Here is a 7,545-nt window from a genome sequence, read left to right as displayed (position 1 = left end):
TTGATTTCCGAAAATTAATTAATTTAAATTTTAATTATTATAAAATATAATTAGAACTTCAAATTAAGTTTATTTATTTTTTATGAGCGAAAATTAAAATCAAATAAATTCATTTAGTTATATTTTAATGATAATAACAATTTAAAATTGATTTATTTTCAGAAATACATTTTATAAAGGTCTTAAAAATATTTTGTTGGAAAGATATATCCATTTCTATTTCAAATAAGAAAATAAAAAATCTTATCCAACTTTGTGTATTTCAGACAATTTCTCAAATGAGATTTTTACTACAAAATTATTTTGCATGTACAATATATTATAATTTCCTTTTAGTATTTCTTTATTTTTGTTCTTAAAAATATCTCAAAATATATCTTATCTATTATGTAGGTCCAATTTAATTTAACTTCCATATACATTTCAAATTTAGAAATAAAATTAAAAATTATCTAAAATAGTATGGTTACATAATAATGTTCCCAAAATAATTGTTTTTATAAAACACAAATTTTACAATAGTGATAACATTATAAGCCACATAAATATAGGCATTATAGAGTTATGTAATACATATACATTACATTAATTTAGTGATATATTTTATTATATAAACTAAAACAATTTAGTCTAAAAAGAAAACACCGCACCGATGTGCAAGTCAAGATCTAGTTAAATATTATGATATCAATAGATCATATATGGTAACTAGATGCAGATCCGCTCGATTGAGAGAATTTTTTCCATTTAAATATAATTTAAATTTAAGAAAAAATAAATTAGTGTTATTTTTTTAAGAAAAAGAAGATATTAATAGATGTTCCTAACATAACTCAAAAGATTTGCTTAGACACATATTCCACACTTAAATATCAAAACTAAACATATTAGAAAATTTAGTATATGTGGATAGAGATCTTAATTTATGGATAAATCAGTATCTTTAAAAAGTCTGTTAATCGGAATCACAAGAGATTTTCTAAAGTTGGTAATACATATAGAAGGTGAAAGTCAACCTTAGTTTGCAGAGAGTGCAAAAGAATTAGAGGAAAATCAACCACTGCATAATCAAGTGATACCTCAAGCCTTAAGCTTGCAGAGCATATGTTTAGTTGATAGTTCATCGACTTATGCGGCTTAATTTAGTGGATGTGGATGGACATGGAAAGATTTTTCAGACATTAGCAATTTTTGGGGCTAGGGAATCAAATGAAGTGTGTTTCATATTCACATACAGAATTGGAAGTGCTTACATGGACCATGGAAAGTATGCTTCAATACTCAACATGTCAACATTTCTGAACATACTGCAAGGATCTAATCTTAATGATTCAAAATCAAACAGCAAGCCCAAACTTTTCGATGGAATTGAAGGAGTTAACCATCCTCAAGCGCAAAACTGGTCTGTCGGTTCTTTAACTAAGACTACGCGTGCTTTTCATATGAATTCTTTTTTGTTGGTTGTTATATTCCGGTGGTTTTCCAGATGGCTTCTTGTTTGAGTAATATAATAGGCTTTTAATGTAAAAAATAGATTAGGACATTTGCCATATTTAATGGGAGAAAAGTTTAGAATCATTTGTTTAAAAATATGTATCCTAGATAGGAAAATTGATTTTCTATAAATATATATACCATTTCTGAATAATAGTTCGTTACAAACGATTTGAATGATATATTAACTATTTCCTTTTCAATATTTTCAGAAAATTTTGACATTTCATATTTAAATAAATGCTAATAATTGTTAGAACTTTATAAGGATATTCATTATTGATTAACAACAAGAATATTCAAATTTTGAAAATAAAATACAATATATATTTTAACAATAAAAATAAATTTCACTAAATTATAATGTCATTTTATTTAAAATATTTAATAAAAATCAACTACATTTATTCCTGTTGCTTCAGAATATTTAATATAATTGAAAACAAAATATTTCCTTCAGATTTTATAAACACAAAAATTATATAAATGTGTATTCTCATAGAGTTTTAAACAAATCAAACTGAATCTACAAACTTACTCTAAAATTATGGTACATCAACAAGTTTATACAGAATTAAGATCAAATTAACAAAACAAATTTAGACTCTTTTGTTTCTATAATAGATAACATTTATCTTTATGTAAATTTGAAGGGAAATTGCCTAAACTACACTATACATATGTTTATTGTTATAGCATCCCATATACTTAGAGGGATGTATTCAATCTAAAATTTGAGGTGATTTTATTTTTAATGAGGTTTCAGATGATTTCAATGAATTGTAGAGTTTAAGGTTATTTTTGTTAAACCACTCTGAAATATCACCTAAAACTATGAGATTTGATTTTTAATTTTTTAACTAAGAAATTCCACCCAAACACTCTAAAATCACTTGAAACTATAAAACTCGACAAATTAAAATATTTTTAATAACAATAGATTTCAGAGTACTTCAGAAATTGTTAAGTTGAAAAACAGTGGATTTTAAATGAGTTTTTAAAATTCATATTTGAATAGCAGTGAATTTGTTATTTTAATACAAATCGCTTAAAACTCTTCGTTGAATACATTCCTCACATTTTACAGAATTTTTTTATTTCTTTAGCATTTTGGGCTTTTCCTTGAGGACTTTACATGATAATTGAGTTGCCATTGTTAGCTTCGTTCGGTGAACAAAAAGACAGGTTACAAAATTGTTCTCATATATAACTCTTCTTAGGACATCTCACCTTCTTTTTGTTATGTCTTGTCTATTCCTTTCTTCACTCTTTCAATTACTTTTATTTTGGGAGATCTTGATGACACCCCCCCCCCCCCGCCCCCCCACCCCACCACCACCACCACCACGGGATTAGATTATCCTCTTTTTGGACTTGAACGTACACTCATTGATGTTTGTTGGGGGAACGTGAGTTGCGTGCTAAAGAAAAGGAAGTATATAAGCATCTCCGCTTTTTGGGATTAATATATATTGCAATTATATATGTATTTTTACAAGCACTTTTTGAACCAAAAATAATAGCGTATACCAAAACATAGTTTGTAATTTTTTAATGCCCAAAATTAAATATATTTTTGTTTAATCATGATGGAAAAGAAATAAACACTATTATAATTTTATTTACAAAAAAAAATAGTTTTAATACTAATGATTTAATTATGACTATTTTGTAATCAGAATAAATAACATTTATTTGATATATTAAATTTGGGATGAAATTTAGATTTTACATCTTAGTTTTTAAGGACATATAACTTATTACAAATAATACCTAATCCAATTTTTAACATTTGTAATTCAGTCCAAATTATTTTTACAACACTACTGAGCCTAATCGGCTAGCAACAAAAACTCAAACAAAAAAATACCAGTAGGCATCCATAAATTCCATATAAATGTGGGAAGAGGTAAATTTAAAAATCAAAGAAGATCATTAGAATGTAAGAGAGCCGAACACACAAAGCAAAAACAAAGGAGTTGCTTTCAACGTCTCTCACGGTGAGTCTCACTTACAACTCTAACGTCAGTAACTGATACCTAAAACGGTTTAGATATCAAAACTGATGAAATTGGACCCACATAAATCATATGTGTGATAGATAATTCTTCGATTTTTTTGTAAGTAGCACAAGCGTAACCGCATATGTGAACATCTATCATCTTTGAAACTTAAAATGTATGATTTGAACGATGACCACTCTAACGATGCATATACAATCTTCACTGAATTAGAACATTTTATTGCAAACACCACATATAACTATCAAAACACATTCATACACCCCCTTGTCAAGCATCTAGTAGAAGCAACCAAAGAAAGTATGTGAAAACAGTCGATTACTCGGTACATGACCCATTAAATATGCAACCTTCAAACCAACATCGAACAATTTGACCCAGAATACTAATTCAGTTAAGTAAATCTTATAAGTACCTCCTTTCTGTGAACATGAAATTTTTTAGACTTTTACTCTTATTATATTATAACCTCGATCAAGACAAGGATTTTCTCTTGGTCTGGCAAAGCTCTCTCTTTTGAAGGTTTGCTCCAACTCATTCAATCAGCCGAAAATCCTTCGTCATAAAATGTACAACAAAAGAATATCGGAACCCGAAAAAACTATGTGTACCTGAATGTCCATACTTAATTGATTCTGCAAATAAATTAAAAAACCTATTTTTATATGTTTGGCTAAAATAAGAGAAATAGAAAGAATTTTTTATTGAACAAAATAGTTAAATGGAGTTAAACATTAAGTGACAATAATGTAATACGTTTTAATTATTTTTATTTAAGTTATTATTTTGTTCACAAAAACTATGCATTTGAATTATGTGTTTGGCTAGGTAATTTTTCACCGGTTGGAACTAATATAAAAGAAAGTTTTAGTAAAACATATTAAACCGAACTATTAATCATATGCAAAACCCGGTTATTTTACATTTTTATTTTTATAATTTGCACAAAGTTAATGTTGATTAATTAATAAATAAAAATCTGCACTATTACTTTTATGGTAATATAATTGATGATTTGATGTATTGTTGAGAAAAAATGATTAATAATGTGATGTATTGTTAAGGTAGTATAAATAATAAAATTAATAAAATGACAGTATACTTCTTTTTTTATATTGATATCCGTGTTTCCAAACAGTTATCATGTATACTGTTGTTATCAATGTTTCTAAACAATACTCATATATACTTCAGTTTTAATAATATAGATATAATAAATATTCATATATTTTAGGATTGAGAATATTTAAGTAAAAAGGAAAATTATTGATTTAGAGACTAAAATTTGATTATTAATAAAAGTAAATAGTAGTTAATATGTTTTTAACTGTTAAAATTATGTAACTAAAGCTGATTTAACCAACATGATTTAAGAAAAAGCTTTAAATTTTTATGAATTTTAGTTTTAGAAGAAATTAATTTTTATTAAAAAAATGTTTTGAATATGAGAGAAACTGTTATATATTTTATGTTAGATATATCTCCTTTTTGATATTAGAATCCTTTTTAATATATATATAAATAAAAAAAAATTCTTAAATTGTAGGTTTGAAATATAGAAACTTACTATTTTTATATTAAAGATATTATATTTTTTATGTTCTCTTCCTTTTTGATTTATATAAAAGAAAATTATTTTAACTAAAGTATATAATGTAAATAAATAAATAAAATATTAAAATCTTAATTTTTATATTAAATTCCTTTTTTATTTATATAAATGTATATTCTTTTTTATTAAATTACATGTTTTAACTATAAAATTCTATATATGTATTTATGTTAAAGATATTGCCTTTTTTATAATAAGGCGATTTGGAAACAAAATTTAACAAAAAAAAGAAAGTTAATAAAAAATTTAATAATGAAATTTTAATAATTAACTTAGATCATTAAGGATATTATTGCAGTTAATCATTGTAAGAATCATCGTGAGAACGGAAAATAGGAAAGTAATTTCTCAGATAATATTATACATATATCCACTTAACAATGAATCCGTTGTTGTTATGTGCTTGTTTTCTGGGGAAATTTCATGTTTACCACTTTCATGGTACCACTTTTCATCTTTACCACCACTAAATGGACTTTTTCAAAAATATCTTCTTCATTAAGTGTCAAAAGACTCTTATACCTTTGTTCTCTATATATACATGATAAATTCTTATTTAAATAAATAATAAAAAATATATAAAAATAATAATAATTTTTTTTTATGTTTTCGAGTTATACTTTTTCAAATTCAAACTTTTTTATAAATTTTCTTTTTGAAAATCGAAAATTATGTTTCAAATTATTTTTAAAATGTTATTATATATATTTTTAAGTATTTATTTATATATTTATTAGAATCCTAAATTTCATATTCCAAAAACTTTATCTCACCCCTCAACTCTAAACCCTAAGTATAGATTAGTTAACCCTAGGGGTATAAGTGTCTTCTAACCTTCATTAAAAGTGAGGGTAAAAATGATTAGTTTAGACATGAAAAGTGGTATTATGAATGTGATATTTGTGGCAATTTCCCTTGTTTTCTTGTAGTGAAGATGAGAGGGAAAAAAAGTTCGCGTAAAAATCATTAAGTAGATTTTCCTATATGTCTTAAGACATTGATTGGAAAATCATTGGCATAGGCATTATGTTTTTATTATCGAGACATTAATTACTACCATCTCTGTTCCGAAAGTAAGATTTTCTAAAGTGTTCACGCTTATTAAGTATTCAATAAATGTTTATAATTTAATTTTTCTTTTACTTTATTATACATTTTTCAATAACTTTTCATCAATGAAATTTAATCAATTCAAATATTTTTATTTAATGTTTCTTAAAAGCATAAAAAAGTACATTAAACATATAGAAAATCTATCTTCGTGGAACAAGTAAAAAATCTAAAACATCTTACTTTTGGGAACATAGGTAATATATAATAATTAAAAATAGCATTTAGAAGATGCAAATGTTCTTTGCCTATAATTCTTTATAAAAAAATTTGGTAGAACATTTGCATTTAATATATTTAAAAATCCATTAAAATAATTTTATTTTATTTAATAACATAAAAAATAAATTTATATCCAAAAATTATATTTATAGTTTTAAAATAAAATATAATTTAAAATTTTAAAAAATATATATTTTTAAAAAAGAATAATACTTCACATTTAAAATATTATTAAATATAATTTATTATTGCAAATAAAAATATAAAATTAATATATATATATATATATATATATATATTATTTAGAAATAAACATATTATATATCATATACTAGTATTGTATGAGTTTTATATATTAATCGTTTATTGTTCTACCATCAATTTATTAAATACATTTATGAGATCATATCACTTTTGTAGCATATTGTTCATATAACATATTGCTACTGCTTGCTCTTACAATGTCATTCAACAAATTAACGCGAGATAAGTAACTTCTTCACTTATCCGAAATAAATACAATACTTATTGTGTTATCCCTTTTATGGAGAGTTTCATCCCTGATCTCCATAAAACAACTTAACATCATCACTAAAGACATAAAGGAACTTTGATCATCAGATTAGACCCAATCACTTAAACCCATATACATTTATATTACTTGTTCTTCATATACACTCTTTCACTTTAGCATTGGAAATTGTTTAGACGAAAACCATCTTTTGTCTTCTCTATCCTTTCTGAGGTCGTATATTTTAGATAGTCTTTCTAAAGAAGACTACTTCACCCTATCATATAAGAGAGTTTTCTTAGTCGGCTTCTCCTTATTTCTAATAAACACGATGTTTATCATAAATCCAATCACTATTCTACCAATATCAAAGCACATGTAACCTCAAATGAGATTATCCATACAAAAGATCCAAAATTTCAACCTTGAAAGGGGAAATGAACATCTAATTACAATTAGTTTTCAGTCAGCACCTAAATACAACAGAACATCGTTGCTCGTTTAGCATGAAAACTTCACCTTGGAACAGTTTGTTTTTTTCCCTTTTTTATCTATTAAGAGGAAAATATTAAATA

Source organism: Brassica napus, chromosome C1 (assembly GCF_020379485.1).
Source record: "Brassica napus cultivar Da-Ae chromosome C1, Da-Ae, whole genome shotgun sequence".
Classification (NCBI taxonomy): domain Eukaryota; kingdom Viridiplantae; phylum Streptophyta; class Magnoliopsida; order Brassicales; family Brassicaceae; genus Brassica; species Brassica napus.
This window is presented reverse-complemented; position numbering follows the sequence as displayed.